The sequence below is a fragment of the Zea mays genome, chromosome 1 (assembly GCF_902167145.1).
Source record: "Zea mays cultivar B73 chromosome 1, Zm-B73-REFERENCE-NAM-5.0, whole genome shotgun sequence".
Classification (NCBI taxonomy): Eukaryota; Viridiplantae; Streptophyta; class Magnoliopsida; order Poales; family Poaceae; genus Zea; species Zea mays.
Window position 1 is genome coordinate 292,237,474 of NC_050096.1, and position 18,330 is coordinate 292,255,803.

An 18,330-nucleotide genomic window follows, 5' to 3' on the forward strand; every position below is an offset into this window, starting at 1 on the left:
TCAGAATGTCTGCCACTTTCTTCGGATCCACAGCCAATCCTTCTTTGTTGATTATATGACCCAAGAACAGGACTTCATCAATCCAGAACTTGCACTTGCTCAACTTTGCATACAGCTGGTGCTCTCGCAATCTCTGCAATACCATCCTCAAATGATCTGCATGCTCTGCTTCGCTTTGAGAATATATCAGAATGTCATCAATAAATACCACCACAAACTTGTCGAGATAATCCATGAATACACTTGTCGGGGACCATAATTAGGGGTACCCTCAAGACGCCTAATTCTCAGCTGGTAACCCCCATCAGCATAAAGCTGCAAAGGCCTGATGGGTACGATTAAGTCAGGGATCAGTCCACACGAGTGACTCGATCACGCTTCGCCCAAGCCTAGCCTCGGCCAAGGGCAGCCGACCTCGAGAGACTTCCGTCTCGCCCGAGGCCCCCCTTCTTAACGGCGGACACACATCCGGCTCGCCCGAGGCCCTGGCTTCGCTTAGAAGCAACCCTAACTAAATCGCCATGCCGACTGACTAGGTTGCAGGAGCATTTAACGCAAAGGTGGCCTGACACCTTTATCCTGACACGCGCCCCCCGGTAGAGCCGAAGTGACCGCCGTCACTCCACCGCTCTACTGACCAGTCTGACAGAAGGACAGCGCCGCCTGCGCCACTCCGACTGCAGTGCCACTCAACAGAGTGAGTCTGACAGGCAGTCAGGCCTTGCCAAAGGCGCCATAGCGAACTCCGCTCCGCCCGACCCCAGGGCTCGGACTCGGGCTAAGACCCGGAAGACGGCGAACTCCGCTCCGCCCGACCCCAGGGCTCGGACTCGGGCTAAGACCCGGAAGACGGCGAACTCCGCTCCGCCCGACCCCAGGGCTCGGACTCGGGCTAAGACCCGGAAGACGGCGAACTCCGCTCCGCCCGACCCCAGGGCTCGGACTCGGGCTAAGACCCGGAAGACGGCGAACTCCGCTCCGCCCGACCCCAGGGCTCGGACTCGGGCTAAGACCCGGAAGACGGCGAACTCCGCTCCGCCCGACCCCAGGGCTCGGACTCGGGCTAAGCCCCAGAAGACGACGAAACTCCGCCTCGCCCGACCCAGGGCTCGGACTCCGCCCTGGCCTCGGCCGAACGACCTCCGCCTCACCCGACCCGATGGCTCGGACTCGGGCTCAGCCCCAGAAGACGACGAAACTCCGCCTCGCCCGACCCAGGGCTCGGACTCCGCCCTGGCCTCGGCCGAACGACCTCCGCCTCGCCCGACCCAGGGCTCGGACTCCGCCCTGGCCTCGGCCGAACGACCTCCGCCTCGCCCGACCCGATGGCTCGGACTCGGCCTCGGCAACAGAAGACAAACTCAACCTCGGCTTCGGAGGAGCCCCCACGTCGCCCGACCTAGGGCACAGGCCCGCCACGTCAACAAGAAGCGCCATCATCATCCTACCCCGAGCCGACTCGGGTCACGGAGAACAAGACCGACGTCCCATCTGGCCAGCTCCGCCAGATGGACAATGATGGCGCCCCACAAGCTCTGTGACGACGGCGGCTCTCAGCTCTCTTACGGAAGCAGGGCGACGTCAGCAAGGACTCGACCACTCCAACAGCTGTCCCTCTGCCAGGCTCCGTCGCTCCTCCGACAGCCACGACATCACGCCAGCAAGGTGCCAAGACCTCTCCGGCTGCCACATTGGCATGTACCTAGGGCGCTAGCTCTCTCTCCGCTAGACACGTAGTACTCTGCTACACCCCCCATTGTACACCTGGATCCTCTCCTTACGACTATAAAAGGAAGGACCAGGGCCTTCTTAGAGAAGGTTGGCCACGCGGGGACGAGGACGAGACAGGCGCTCTCTTGGGGCCGCTCACTTCCCTCACCCGCGTGGACGCTTGTAACCCCCCTACTGCAAGCGCACCCGACCTGGGCGCGGGACGAACACGAAGGCCGCGGGATCTCCACCTCTCTCACGCCCGTCTCCGGCCACCTCGCCTCTTCCCCCCTTCGCGCTCGCCCACGCGCTCGACCCATCTGGGCTGGGGCACGCAGCACACTCACTCGTCGGCTCGGGGACCCCCCGGTCTCGAAACGCCGACAGTTGGCGCGCCAGGTAGGGGCACGCTGCGTGCTGACGAACAGCTTCCCGTCAAGCTCCAGATGGGCAGTCTCCAGCAACCTCTCCGGCCCGGGACGGTGCTCCGTTTCGGGAGCCTTGAGTTCATGTCCTTCGACGGCAGCTACGACATGATACTCCTTCCTCCGCCGCGCGACAACGACAATGGCGGCCGACAACCCGCCCGCCGGCGGCGGAATCGACGACATCTTCCCCGCGTGGCGGAAGAACAACATTCGAGCTTGCTCTGTCCTCTCCCCCGCCAATGGAGGAGGAGGCGAGGCAACCAAGGCCAAGCGGGAGGCCGCGCTTCGTCGGCTGTCGAGCGAATCGACGTCCCCAGCGCCCCGACGGAAGGCACGCCGGGCGTCGACCTCGCGTTCGAGACGGAGGCAGGCGCCGTCCCCCCGCGACACGCTGATCCCGAGCAAGAAGACGACGCCAGCGCGCTCGCGGAAAGCCTGCAGGACGTCGCCCTCGTACCTGAGATGACGGTGCAACCAGTCCCCGATGTGACTACGTCGCTCCTCGTCGACCAAAAGGTACCGACTAACTCCCATCTTATGTCATTTCGACTCGGCCTCGACCCGCCAAGCGACCTTGCTTTGGCGGGCGCTCTCATTGAGGCGAGTGCAACCCCGCTGGGGTTTCGTATGCGGTCGCCTTGGGACCGGTTGACGGACGTCTCAACCTACGGGCCCTCTGGGTCCGAGGAAGATGACGATCCCAGCACCTGTTGGGATTTCTCTGGACTTGGCAACCCCGGTGCCATGCGGGACTTCATGACCGCATGTGACTATTGCCTCTCCGACTGTTCCGACGGAAGCCGCAGCCTTGACGACGAGGGCTGCGGCCCAAGCCGCGAATGTTTCCACATCGAGCTAGGGGATCCCTCCGAAGGCAACCATCTCGGCATGCCGGAGGACGGTGATCTTCCTAGGCCGGTGCCTCGCGCCGACATCCCGCGGGAGCTAGCGTGGTCCCCGTTCCGGCGGGGGGTTACGACCCACAACTCGAGCAAGTCCGCGAGGCGCAGGCCAGGCTCAACGAGGGAACAGGAGCGCTTGAGCCGATCCGTCGGGACGCCGGGCAGGCATGGGCGGGCCAACCCCCGGCCGGAGAAATACGTCACCTGCCCCAAGGTCTCCAGCGCCGCGTCGCCGACGATGTCAGGGTCAGGCCGCCGCCCGCATCCAGCGGGGTTGGTCAGAACCTGGCAGCCGCAGCGATGCTCCTACGCGCGATGCCGGAGCCATCAACCACCGAGGGTCGGCGAATCCAGGGAGAGCTCAAGAATCTTCTGGAAGGCGCTGCGGCCCGACGGGCCGAGAGCACTGCCTCCCGAAGGCAGGGATATCCCTCGGAACCTCATGCCGCGACTTCCCGATTCATGCGGGAAGCCTCGGTCTACACCGGGCGCACGCGTAACACCGTGCCTGCGGCCCCGGGCCACCTCGGCAACGAGCACCATCGACGCGACCGCCAGGCCCACCTCGACGAAAGGGTGCGCCGAGGCTACCACCCCAGGCGTGGGGGACGCTACGACAGCGGGGAGGATCGGAGTCCCTCGCCCGAACCACCCAGTCCGCAGGCCTTCAGTTGGGCCATCCGACGGGCGCCGTTCCCGACCCGGTTCCGACCCCCGACTACTATCACGAAGTACTCGGGGGAAACGAGACCGGAACTGTGGCTCGCGGACTATCGCCTGGCCTGCCAACTGGGTGGGACGGACGACGACAACCTCATCATCCGTAACCTCCCCCTGTTCCTCTCCGACACTGCTCGCGCCTGGTTGGAGCACCTGCCTCCGGGGCAGATCTCCAACTGGGACGACTTGGTCCAAGCCTTCGCCGGCAATTTCCAGGGCACATACGTGCGCCCCGGGAATTCCTGGGACCTTCGAAGCTGCCGGTAACAGCCGGGAGAGTCTCTCCGGGACTACATCCGGCGATTCTCGAAGCAGCGCACCGAGCTGCCCAACATCATCGACTCGGATGTCATCGGCGCGTTCCTCGCCGACACCACTTGCCGCGACCTGGTGAGCAAGCTGGGTCGCAAGACCCCCACCAGGGCGAGCGAGCTGATGGACATCGCCACCAAGTTCGCCTCTGGCCAGGAGGCGGTCGAGGCTATCTTCCGAAAGGACAAGCAGCCCAAGGGCCGCCCGTCGGAAGAGGCTCCCGAGGCGTCTACTCCGCGCGGCGCCAAGAAGAAAGGCAAGAAGAAGTCGCAATTGAAACGCGACGCCGCTGACGCGGACCTTGTCACCGCCGCCGAGTACAAGAACCCTCGGAAGCCCCCCGGAGGTGCTAACCTCTTCGACAAGATGCTCAAGGAGCCGTGCCCCTACCATCAGGGGCCCGTCAAGCACACCCTCGAGGAGTGCATCATGCTTCGGCGTCATTTCCACAGGGTCGGGCCGCCCGCCGAGGGTGGCAGGGCCCGCGACGACGACAAGAACGAGGATCGCCAAGCAGGAGAGTTCCCCGAGGTCCGCGACTGCTTCATGATCTATGGAGGGCATGCGGCGAATGCCTCGGCTCGGCACCGCAAGCAAGAGCGCCGGGAGGTCTGCTCGGTGAAGGTGGCGGCGCCAGTCTACCTAGACTGGTCCGACAAGCCCATCACCTTCGACCAGGCTGACCACCCCGACCATGTGCCGAGCCCGGGGAAATACCCGCTCGTCGTCGACCCCGTCATCGGCAACGTCAGGCTCACCAAGGTCCTGATGGATGGGGGCGGCTGCCTCAACATCATCTACGCCGAGACCCTCAAGCTCCTGCGCATCGATCTGTCCTCCGTCCGGGCAGGCGCTGCGCCCTTCCACGGGATCGTCCCTGGGAAGCGCGTCCAGCCCCTCGGGCGACTCGACCTCCCCGTCTGCTTCGGAACGCCCTCCAACTTCCGAAGGGAGACCCTGACGTTCGAGGTGGTTGGGTTCCGAGGAACCTACCACGCTGTGCTGGGGAGGCCATGCTACGCGAAGTTCATGGCTGTCCCCAACTACACCTACTTGAAGCTCAAGATGCCGAGCCCCAACGGGGTCATCACCGTCGGCCCCACGTACAAACACGCGTTCGAATGCGACGTGGAGTGCGTGGAGTACGCCGAGGCCCTCGCCGAGTCCGAGGCCCTCATCGCCGACCTGGAGAACCTCTCTAAGGAGGTGCCAGACGTAAAGCGTCACGCCGGCAACTTCGAGCCAGCGGAGACGGTTAAGGCCGTCCCTCTCGACCCCAGTGGCGACACCTCCGAGCAGGTCCGGGTTGGGTTCGGGCTCGACCCCAAATAGGAAGCAGTGCTCGTCGACTTTCTCCGCGCAGACGCCGATGTCTTTGCGTAGAGTCCCTCGGACATGCCTGGCATACCGAGGGATGTCGCCGAGCGCTCGCTGGATACTCGGACCTGAGTCTGATCCGTCAGGCAGCCTCTGCGCCTCGGTCATCAAGGAAGGGTCGGCCTCGCCTCGGCAGAGCCCGACCCTCCCTCGGGGGCTAAAAAGGGGGAACTCCTCTGCATCGAGATTGGGCATACTTCTCCGCGCCGAAAATTTTCAATCAAAAAAGGGGCCCCTTGCGTTCTCCTGGCTATGTCAGAAGCAGGGTCTCGAGGAGCGAACGCGGGTACATGTAAATGACGAGGCCGACTGAGCCGAGGAACTCCTGCGCCTCCGGGTTAGGGACACCTCACTCATCACCTGCCACGAAAAATGACCCAACTCGAGAAGCCGCCCTATTGTTGACAAGCTAGGACGAACACGCAGATGGAAGGAAAGGAGAGTACGACTTCATGCAAGAAAGACAAAGTGTTCAGGCCTCAGCGGCCGCGGTGGGACACGCATCCAACAAGAAATTGTTTAAACAAGAATTAAGCGCCGCCTTGGGAAGGAGCCGCGCCCTCAGCTCCATCCCCGCCATCGGTGAGGTCCATCTCGGCCTCCGGTGACGGCGGAGGGGGAAGGATCTCCGCTTCGAAGGTGGTCGCCAGCACCGCGCTCGGACCCGCGGCGACCGCGTCAAGCCGCTGGACCTCTGCCAGGGCAGCATCGTCTTCGTCAGGAAGACAGTACCCCTCACTAACCCGCTCCAGGTCCACGACGTAGTGGGAAGCAAGCACGGCGAAGGCCCGCCTGACGCCATGGTGTAGCGCCTCGCGGACTCTGCCGCGCGCGTGATCACCCAAGGCTCGAAGGCGGCTTTGAGGGGAGCTTCCTGAAGGGACGTCGCCGGAGCCGAGGGTACGGTAAAAGTCCGAGACGGCCTCGGACATGGCCGCGAGGTCAGCTTCCCTCTGCTCGGCAGCTCCGGCAAGCGCCTCGGCGAGCGCCTTGGCGGACTCGTCAAGGGCGGACTCGAGCTCTGTGAGCAACCAAGAGAAACACCTCAAGCACAAGCAAAGGAAACAGACAAGAACAGGAACCAGTGAGGACCAAGACGTACCTCCGGCTCGGACACGATGCTCCGAGGCTGCGACCTGGGCTGCGGATAGGTCGGCCGCGAGGGTCTCAGCTCGGCTTTCGGCCTCGGCAGCCCGGCCCCAAGATTGGTCCCGCTCCTCAATGACCTGGGCGAGCTCCGATCGCTGCCGTTGCGCCTCCGCACGTGCTGCTGCCGCCTCGGCTCTCAGATCGGCGCAGAGCAGCTGGAGGTCCGCTACCTTGGCATCCTGCTGAGAAAGGCGCGCGGTAGCCCCGGCGAGCGAGGACCTCATGGATCGCAGCGAGCCCCAGACATCGACCTCGCGGCGGATGAACGACGACTTGGCGGCGCTCCGGTCCGTCAGATCCTGGGGAAAGGAAACAGGGCGTCACGACGAGTGTCTCGCTCGCAGAAGGAAAAAGGTATGCCTGAAACCGCTACTTGGAGGATTTTGGGGACGTCTCTGCAGAAAACCTCCAGCGACGACCGGAGCGACCCCACCGTTGCCTCCGCACACTCGCAGAGCTCGTCCCAGGACTGGTCCTCCTGCTCATCGTCGAGAACAAAGACAGGGTCCGAGGCCTCGCGGGTCCGGAATCGGAGCAACGGGCGTCGGGTCTCGGAGTTTCGCCGCACAGCGATGAGGCTGTCACCCGGTTGGACGGACCGCGCGTCCACGCCCACCTCATCTGAGGCCTTGGGTGCCGATGCATCAGCCATCCCGACGCCGGCAGCAACTGGTCGCTCTCCGACAGGGACGGCGGCAACCTCGGCGGTGGCGGGCGCCGGCGTGGCCGGCACGACAGGCGGGCTTAGGGCCACGTTGGCGTCAGCCGCCTCCTCAACCACGATGGCCGCCTCAGCAGAAGAGCCGACCTCGGGAGCCCGCTCCTCAGAGACCGGCGACGCCCGAGCCCCCTGCGGTGAAGTGCCCCGCGAAAGGGTCGGCAGAATGACAAGGTCCGGGGCGGCGCTGGCCACACAGTCCGGCGCCGTCTTGAGGGCCTTCTGGGGCGCCAGGACGATCTGGCCATGACTGCGCTTACTGGATAAAAGAAAAAAAAAGAGGAGGAAAGAAAGATCACGGCCGAGACATATGAATGGGAAGCCAAGACGAAGACATTCCGAGATACTCACCCACTTCGGGCCATTATCCACCGCGCCTGGGGGGAGGTCTCTTGGATCCCGGCTCCCAAGACGGCCGCCGAGGTCCGCTTCGCCGGCATCTTCGGCGCCACCCTCGCCGTGGACGCCCGGGGAGTAGATTGCCCGGGCGCGGTCGCGGTAACCTGAGGGTCACCCCCATGCGCCACCGGTACGAGCGGCGGCCCCTGGGGAGCGGATACCCTGACCTAGCCCTCCGGAGCCACCTCAGCTCCTCCAGCCGAGGGAACGGGCGACGCCTCGGGTCGCCCCCGTGCCTCGGACTGGGACCCCGACGCCCAACTCCGGAGACTGATGGTGTCGGCCCGCGTGGGGGCTGGCTCGACGACTCCTGGCCACACCCCGAGCCGAGGCCGAGGCCAAGACGGGCGGCCATGTCGTCCTCCTCCTCATCATCGTCGTCATCGTCGTCGTCGGGCGTCTCCAGCGACGGCTCCCTCGGGAGTCCTTCCCTCTCCTGCTGGCGACGGCGCTTCTCCAAGGCGTCCCGAGCCCGCCTCCGCTCGCGGGCCCGGGCCTTCTCCGCGTCCTTCTTTTTCTTCTTCTCCTCCGCGGCGACTCGCCGCGCTGCACGGTCCACCGTGTCCTCCGGGACCCGTGGCTGGGAGGGTTTGTGCCACCCCACATCCTAAAAGGAGGGGAGAAAGGAACCCGATCATAAGGACCCGGAGCGACCCGATATGCGAAGAAGGAAGGAGCGAACACTCACCAAAGTTACACACCCCTGGTCGGGGCGCATCCGAAGCTGGGAGTATGCGTGGGGGTCCGGTTTCCCCATCGCAGCCGACACCCGCCATTGGAGGGCGTTGAAGGGGAGAGGATCAGGGGACATTCGCGAGCCCTCCCAGTCAGCCTCCGGGGTCATCTCCCAGAGTGGCAGTCGCCGCTCCGCCAATGGAAGCACCCTCCGACGGTGGATAGCGGCGATCACTCCCGCAGCGGTAAGTCCCCCCTCCCGCAACTCCTTCAGGGCCTGAAGAAGGGGTTCGAGATTCTTCTGCCTCTCGTGCGGGGTCCCGTGGCGCCAGGCGTCGGTGGCAGCAGTAACTACTCGCTGGGAGAACGGTGGGAGCAACTCACCGTCATTCCGGAGGTAGAACCACCGGCGCTGCCACCCCTTGTTCGAAGACGCAAGAATGGCAGGAATGTACTGTGATGCCCGCGACTGCCTCAACAAGAGAATGCAGCCGCCGGCCCGCACCGCTGCACCGATCCTCCTCTCCCCCGTCGACAAGGCGAAAGGCTCGGCGAGGAAGAGATGAGTCCACAAATCCCAATGAGGGGCGATCCCTAAGTACCCTTCGCATACCGCTACGAAGATAGCGGCCTGCGAGATGGAGTTGGGGGAGAGGTTGTGCAACTCCACCCCGTAGTGGAACAGGATGGCCCGCATAAAGCGGCCCGTCGGCACACCGAATCCCCGCTCATGGAAGGAGACGAAGCTCACGACGTACCCCGGCGGTGGGGACGGAGCGGCTCCGCCCACGGGAGGAATCCACTCTGGCCGCTGCTTGTCGGTGAGGGGGCGGAGCAAACCCTCGCCGACCAGCTCCTCCAGATCACTCGCCGTCACCGTGGAGAAAGGCCACGGATCGCGCGGGGGGATTATGGTCACTCGATCCGCCATCACCAAAATGGAAGAGATGGCGGCGCGGGGGGCAGGGAGGGCGGTTTTTCTCTTCTCCGACTAAAGTTTCCCGGGTTGCGAAAACCTAAAGGGAAAAGAAGGAAGCAGAGCAAAGAACCGTCACCGGACCCCCTCTCGAGTATATGAAGGCCAGGGCGAAACCGTTTCCAGCGCACCGCCCGGACCGGACGCGGGATTCAAGAAGCGCGAGGCGAAACAGCCGTTCCTCGAACGGCTCGCAACGGACGCCCCGCCAACCACTCGCCCCGTCGCATTAACTCCGCGGCGGGACACGCGGCGCCTCTGGCAGGAGAAGCGGACGACGCTTCGCCTTCGCCGTAATAACCGCGTCAAAAAGAGGTACACCACGTCGTTCGATTTCGTATCCTTTTCCTTTGTCCTCTTTCTCTATCTCTTGCAACAGGGACCGGGAAAGGGGGATACCCCGAAAAGGATCCTTCTCTGTGAAGGAACTGGGCTCCGAGCCCCCCCCTACTGATCAGAGGTTCGAAGGCTGGCCCCCCGAGGGGTTTCGACAGTCGCCTTAGATCGCGTGGGCCCGACACCCACTACTGGTCAGGGGTTCGAAGGCCAGCCCCCCGAAGGGCTCCATGGCCGCCTCAGGCTGCTCGGGCTCCGTGCCCATTACTGATCAGGGGTTCGAAGGCTGGCCCCCGAAGGGTTCACAGTCGCCTCAGACGCCGAGCGAGGGATGACCAGGGGTACGTTCGATACATAACCGAGGCTCGGGCTGCGCTCCCGAGGTACCCTAGGACATTTCCGAGACCAGCGGGAACGATCTTGTAACGGAATCCCATCGGAGGGAGGCATCGAGCCCTCGGACCCCGTCGCCAGGGGACCGGGTCCGGCAAATCACCCGCAGGTACTTTTGGGCGTGCCTTTGGGCCCCTAGCCGACCCCCAACGAACGGGGCACGGACGTCCACTCGGATTACCCGCTTGCAGCTCACCGGAGACACCATGTTCGGTGCCCATCGAGGGTAACATGGCGCTCTCCCCCCCTCCTCCTTGCGGAAAGGCAACGTAGGGGCGTATGTAAAAAAGCCGAGTCTGTCCCTGATCGTCCTCTCGCCCTGTGCAGAGGCTCGGGGGCTGCTCTCGCAAACCCGGCTCTGGCCAAACCGTTGACAGCGTCAACATACCAGCCCGAGAGCTTGGGCCCCGACCGTGCACCCGGGCTACGGCCAGTTCTCATGAGGGAATGACCAGACCAGCCGAAGCATTACGCAAGGCATTAAGACCTCGAAGGAGTGTAACCACTCCTCCGAGGCCTCGGGGGCTACACCCGGCGGGTGCGCTCGCGCGCACCCACCGGAACAAAATGCAACCGAGAAAGGCTGGTCCCCTTGCAAAAAAGTGCGACGAAAGCCTCCAAGCGAGTGCTAACACTCCCTTCGAGGCTCGGGGGCTACTGTCGGGGACCATAATTAGGGGTACCCTCAAGACGCCTAATTCTCAGCTGGTAACCCCCATCAGCATAAAGCTGCAAAGGCCTGATGGGTACGATTAAGTCAGGGATCAGTCCACACGAGTGACTCGATCACGCTTCGCCCGAGCCTAGCCTCGGCCAAGGGCAGCCGACCTCGAGAGACTTCCGTCTCGCCCGAGGCCCCCCTTCTTAACAGCGGACACACATCCGGCTCGCCCGAGGCCCTGGCTTCGCTTAGAAGCAACCCTGACTAAATCGCCATGCCGACTGACTAGGTTGCAGGTGCATTTAACGCAAAGGTGGCCTGACACCTTTATCCTGACACGCGCCCCCCGGCAGAGCCGAAGTGACCGCCGTCACTCCACCGCTCTACTGACCAGTCTGACAGAAGGACAGCGCCGCCTGCGCCACTCCGACTGCAGTGCCACTCAATAGAGTGAGTCTGACAGGCAGTCAGGCCTTGCCAAAGGCGCCATAGCGAACTCCGCTCCGCCCGACCCCAGGGCTCGGACTCGGGCTAAGACCCGGAAGACGGCGAACTCCGCTCCGCCCGACCCCAGGGCTCGAACTCGGGCTAAGACCCGGAAGACGGCGAACTCCGCTCCGCCCGACCCCAGGGCTCGGACTCGGGCTAAGACCCGGAAGACGGCGAACTTCGCTCCGCCCGACCCCAGGGCTCGGACTCGGGCTAAGACCCGGAAGACGGCGAACTCCGCTCCGCCCGACCCCAGGGCTCGGACTCGGGCTAAGACCCGGAAGACGGTGAACTCCGCTCCGCCCGACCCCAGGGCTCGGACTCGGTGTTGGAGACTCGTTCTCAAGTGCTATGAATTAAGAACAAGGCAACATAAAGTGTTAAATGTCAACGTCCTTCGTCCATGAAACATTATTCCCTTGAGGATAATGGGTCTTGGACGAAGGTTGATGAGAGTAAAATTACGAAGCTTAGATCTTCGTAATAAAATTTCAATAGATATTGCAAGATGACATAAAATAAAAGGTACAAAAGAGGTAAACAAGTCATAGACGAATTATATTATATTTTCTTAATATATCCAATCATTGAATACAATAATACCTCTGCCTTGACAAAAGGTTGAATTCCAGAATATGCGATTGCAGTTACTAGAATCCGTGGACAGTAAAGGAATACTGTTCACTATTTATAGGCACAGGGCGCAGCCTGTGAGGGATTACAAGTATGCCCCTTATAAAAGTTTACAACATTGACTCAGACCTTTATGGACTAAAAGGTCATTCTATCTTTAAGTCGGTTTGTAATACCGAAGCTTCATGAAGAGGGACCTTCGACCATCTTATACAAACAGCTTCAGCCGAAAGCCGCTTCTTCCTAGAAGACCTTCGGCGACGAAGCATAGGCCCAACAGTAGCCCCTTTCGCGGTGCTAGATCGTTTTTCGTAACGAGCTTGATCCGTGAAAAAAGTCTCTTAAGCTTCGGAGCGCCGAAGGTCTAAAAAACACCTTCCCTGAGCTCGTTGTCGAGAAACGATTCAATTTCTCAGCGTGTAGCGGTCCCACCTTTCAGAGTTACTGTTCGGTCTCTGCGGTCCACCACGCAGCGAGTGCGAGCGGGTGTCCGTCTGGTGTAAAAATCCTGGCGCTTCGCCTTCTTACCTGCAACACTATATAAACAGACGAGTAGGTCTGAAGTTACCACAGCATTCATTGCTATTTGCACTGTTTTGCTGCCAAAATTTTTAACCGTCGCCGAAGCTTGTCTGTCGGAATCGAACGAAGCTCCAGTTTGAAACCTGCTTCGGAGGAAGAAAGTATTAAAGTTCCACAAGTTCATAATTAAATGGCCAGAGTGCGTTCTACCGCCAGGGTTGAACGTGAGGGGGACGAAACTGAAGCTTCGGAGACTGTCCCCATCTCCGAAGCCATGCAACGATCCGGGCTAGTGACTTCGGAAGAGGTTCCTAATGATGATGCAGAACAAGCAATCGCTGAAGCAGAGGAAGAAGATATTGAGGAAACTGATCCCGAAGATGATTATCGCATTGCCATGCCGAGCAAACCCAGCCACTTGGACTTCGGGAAATTTACTGTTTCGAAGGCTGATCTGTCCAAGATGGTAAAATCGGGCTTTTTTACTGAAAACCAGAAGAAGCTATTGCGCTTCGGAGGAGAAGAGACTACCCCAAAGCCGGAGAAGGATGAAATTGTTATTTTCAAAAGCTTTCTAAAGGCTGGATTAAGATTCCCCCTACATGGGATTATTGCAGAGGTACTGAAGAGGTTCGGTATCTATTTTCACCAGCTGACCCCTAACGCTATCGTTAGGCTTATTGTTTATATCTGGGCACTCCGAAGCCAAGCAGTGGAACCATTTGCGGACAGCTTTTGCCGGGTTCACGAGTTGCATTATCAAACAAAGGCTAGAAAGGATGGATTGCACGATAATTTTGGTTGCTATAACTTCGCCTATCGGAAAACTACAAAGTTTCCTGTAATTAGCTACCGAAGCAAGTGGGCAGCAGGCTGGAAATCAGAGTGGTTCTATGTCAAGGTTGATGATGACAAGGAAAAGCTTGTGCAAAGTCCACTCGAACTGATCTTCGGAGAAACCCGACCTCGCTGCAACATGACACCCGAAGGTCCAACACAACAAGCAATGAATGAATTCAGAATTATTGCAGAGCATATCAGCACAAGGGACCTGGTTCAGGAGTTTTTGGCTTTCAAAGTTTTTCCCAGTTTGAAAGAATGGGAAATGCCGAAGCTACAGGGGGAAAAGAAAGAAGGTGAACTTGTACGTTTACCTTACTATTTCAAGTTTAAAAAGTACTTTAAAACACCTTGCCGAGAGTGGCTAGATTCAATTGAAGTGATGTGCAATGAAATACTTGGTAATTATTCCAAAAAAGAAGATCAATTGATGACCGCAGCCTTCGGCACCCGTCCGAAGCGAAGGCTAAATCGAGTGCTGGACGCCTTGAATTTTGAATACCCTGACTATGAAAATCTGAACAAAGGTGCCGGAGGCCAGAAAAGGAAAAGAATAACCGGAGCCTCAAACGAAGATGAAAAAGAGACACCAAAAAAGAAAATTCCAAAGAAAAGGAAAGCGTCTTCTCCGAAACGAAAAATATCCGACGAAGAAAAATCCCCCGCATCACCCTCTGCCACTGATGTGGAGGCAATTCTGAAGGTAATGACTGAATCCTTACCTGCGAAGCTAAGTCCACTGGGGCCTCGACTGACAAAGTTTTTTCAGAAGGACAAGGAGCCCGAAAAATCGAAGAAAACAATCAAAGCAAAGAAACAAAGAATTATTACTGTGACAGAAGTAATTGACAAGACACCGCCAAGAGCTGCAGCTCAAAAAACACCAGCGTCTGCGGAAGGATCAGATGTTGAAATTACACCTTCGGAGGTCGCAGCTGCCGAAGCTGCCTCAGCTGAAGATTTGAACCTGGAGAGCACAATCGAAAATATTGATAGGATACTGCTAGATATGGCTACAGAAGAAGCTACCACCGCCGCCGAAGAGGCCGTGACCGCAGCGTCGGGGAAAGGGAAGGAAATTGCTGATGAAGCTTCAGAAGACGAAGCTTTCATGTTCCAGAATTTAGTTGGAGAAAAACTGTCAAAAGCTGAAAGAGAAGAGCTTAGAGAATATGCAAAATCCTGCGGATACAAACCTGGAGCACTCCTCTTCGGAGGCATTGATGATGAAAAATTAGATTGCATTCGAGATCAGACTGGGGCCAAAATTATCGGTACTCTGTCAAAGAGTATCGGTTTTCCGAAGCTAGAAACAGACATCAGCCGCTACCGACGACAACATATCGTTGGTAGTTTATTTTATTCCAATTTCAAGGTGAACTACTTTTCCCTAAACTTTTATTGTTTCTAATAATAAAAGCATATCTGACGAAGGTTGTTTTCGTGCAGAGTATGCTATTGAGCAAAGCCTTGAAAATGCAGCAAGATTTTGAAGACAAGAAGCACGAAGTTATAATTGAAAATTTGGAAAGCAGAATAAAGGAGCAATCGGATGTTATTGAGAAAAAGAACTTTGAGCTCCAGGCAACCGAAGGTTCATTGGCGGAAGCTGAAGCAAAAATAACAGAACTGAACACGAAACTTCTCCGCCAGTCTGAACAGTTCGAGCGAGAAAAGCTAGAGCTTAATGAAAAACTTGAAGCCGAAGCTCAACAAAATTCAGATTTGAGAAAACTATTGACAAGCCTTCAAGAAAAATGTCTGAAATTTAGCAACAAATGCATTCAACGATTAAGAAAAATTTTCCACTCAGTTGGAGCCAGCAGTGAAAAATTCACCCCCTCAGCTGAAGATCTACCGAAGACCTTCGAACATATTGAGGGTGAGATTGACGAGCTCGACGAAGTCATAGCTGGGCATGGTGACTTCTGTGCCTGGGTGGCTTCTCGAGGCACTGCTGCAGCTTTCCTGAAAGCTGGCTGCGATCATGGAAAGATTGTCAATAGGCCAAATTTCACTTTATCACCATCAATACTGGATGACATCCCTGATCTCGCCCGAAGTATCTCTAATAGATTTGTAAAAATGATATGGACAAATGGTGGGCGAGAAAAGGCTGGAGACGAAGCTCGTAGCCACCTTGAACCAGTAAGAAACCATACCTTGTGCTTACCTTTTCTTGCAAGCTCGATTTCGACTTACAACGACGTTATTCATGTAGGATGACGAAGCCGAAGCCGATGATTAAAAATGACGCCGAAGCTGAAGCTCCTTGGAGATTAAACAGTAGTCTAGACAGTACTTGAGGAACTTTTGAGATAACTTTTGTGAATGTAACTAAAACTTGTCTTTAATGAATTCTGTTCATACCTTGTGATATATCCTTACCCTTCCATTGATGTATGAGAAATGCTTTGATGTGAACGAAATTTTCCCTTTTTTGAGCCGAAGGCGAAAAAACACCTTCCCTTCTTTTCGTGCGCAACGAAGCATAGAAAACAACATTTCCCTTTTTTCTGAAGCTTTTCCTTTTTGTAGACGAAGCTCTTTCTTCCTCTTTTTTTTTCTTCTTTTTGCCAAAGCAAGCATTTATGCCATGATGATGATTATTCTACATATGCCTAGATGAATGTTTATGAATGCAAATGCTATGATGTGATGTGCAAATGAATGTCAAAACGCGTATCCGAAGCCATACCCATAGCCACAATCACACCTCAGCTCTGCATTCCCTTAGGAACGACTTTGGAGCTTCTTCGCCTTTACTTTTGGCGGAATCAGCGTTGACTTTTCGCTGTAAGCTCTGCATTCCCTTAGGAACGACTTTGGAGCTTCTTCGCCTTTACTTTTGGCGGAATCAGCGTTGACTTTTCGCTGTAAGCTCTGCATTCCCTTAGGAACGACTTTGGAGCTTCTTCGCCTTTACTTTTGGCGGAATCAGCGTTGACTTTTCGCTGTAAGCTCTGCATTCCCTTAGGAACGATTTTGGAGCTTCTTCTCTTTTACTTTTCAGCACTCGATGGTGCGTTCTCAGCTTTTACATTTACATTCCTTGGGGGATTTTACTCTTATAAAACTAAAAAAGGAAATTACATGTGATGGCCCCATTAAAAACCTTTCTCCCCCTTCAGAAAGGAAAAGGGTGCCATGAAAGAAAAATAAAAATAAAAAATATGGAAAATTACATCGAGTTATACATAATATCGCCGAGGCTCATCCGCATTCCAAGATCTAGGAATGTCGTTGCCGTCCATATCCTTCAATCTGTATGAACCGGGTCTTGACGAAGATGCTACTAAGAAAGGTCCATCCCATTTCAACTGCAACTTGCCCACTGTTTCTGGGTTGGCCACTCTCCGAAGCACCAAGTGTCCTGGCTCAATATTCTTTAGCCGAACCTTTCTATCTCACCATTTAATTGTTTCGGCTTGATATTTAATGATGTTTTCCACGGCTTGCAACCTGATCCCTTCTAAAGCATCTTTTTCCACAGAATAAGCAGCTTCGGAATCTGATGCTGCCGAAGCTACTACCCTTATTGATCCGGTTTTAGCTTCTTCTGGAGTTATTGCTTCGTCGCCGAATAATAACTTGAATGGAGTAAAGCCTGTAGACCTTGATGTTGTTGTATTATGGCTCCACACCACTTTGGTTAACTGATCTGGCCACTTTCCCCTGGGTTGATTGAAGATTAACTTCATTATTCCTGTCATTATGATGCCATTGGCTCTTTCAACGAGTCCATTTGACTCCGGATGTCTGACTGATGCAAAATGGATCTTCGTACCAATTTGATCACAGAAATCCCTAAAAGCTTCGGAGTCAAACTGTGTTCCATTATCCACAGTAATAGCCTTTGGTACCCCGAACCGACAAACAATATTTTGCCAGAAAAACTTTTGGACGGTGGCCGAAGTTATTGTGGCTAAAGGCTTTGCCTCAATCCATTTAGAAAAATACTCCACCGCCACTACAACATATCTTAGGTTCCCTTGGGCCGGTGGTAACGGACCTAACAAGTCAAGGCCCCACCTTTGCAATGGCCAAACGGGTTGTATGAGCTGTGTTAAGGACGAAGGTTGTTTTTTATCTCGTGCACATTTCTGACAACCTTCGCACTTTTGGACTAATTCCGCTGCATCCGAAGCTGCCTTCGGCCAATAAAATCCTTGGCGGAAAATTTTTCCAAGTAACGGCCTAGATCCAATGTGAGATCCACACAGGCCTGCATGTATTTCTTTCATCAACTCTATACCTTCGGTTCTGGATAAACACTTAAGTAGCGGAGCACAAACTCCACGCTTGTACAACTCCCCTTCTATCATGACATATGGACGAGCTCTTGCCTCTATCCTCCTGTTATAAGCTTCGTCATCTGAAAGGAATTTTCCCTGAAGATAAGAGATGATCTCAGTTCTCCAATCTTCGCTATAAACAGGGGATATATTGAGGACTGCCCTTTCAAGAAGTTCCACCGAAGGTGCTTTTATTGTTTCGAAGAACACATCCGAAGGTAAGGGCAGCCCCTGTGCTGCTGACTTAGCTAACAAATCAGCATGCTCATTTTGTCCTCGAGGGATATTTTTGACAGAAAATCCTTCGAAGGAAGCTTCAACTCTTCGAACCATATCCAGATATTTTTCAAGCTTCGGATCCTTAGCCTTGCAACTCTTGTCAATATGACCCGAAACAACCTGGGAATCAGTTTTGAGTATAGCCCTTCTGATTCCCATTGCTTTTACCTTCCGAAGACCTAGAAGCAAGGCTTCGTACTCGGCAATGTTATTTGTGCAACTAAAATCAAGTTTTGCCGCATAACAAGTTTTGACCTTGGAAGGTGAAACCAACACAGCAGCCGCTCCTGCTCCGAAGGTTCCCCAAGATCCATCACAAAACACTGTCCATGCTTCGGCGTCTTTATTTGTTTCTTCCTCCTGAGCCCCTGGCGTCCAGTCAACAATGAAGTCTGCCAAAGTCTGGGACTGAATCGAAGATCTATGAACATATTCAATACAAAATTCATTGAGCTCTGCAGCCCATTTTCCAATCCTTCCAGTAGCTTCTCGGTTCCTCATAATATCCTTCAGAGG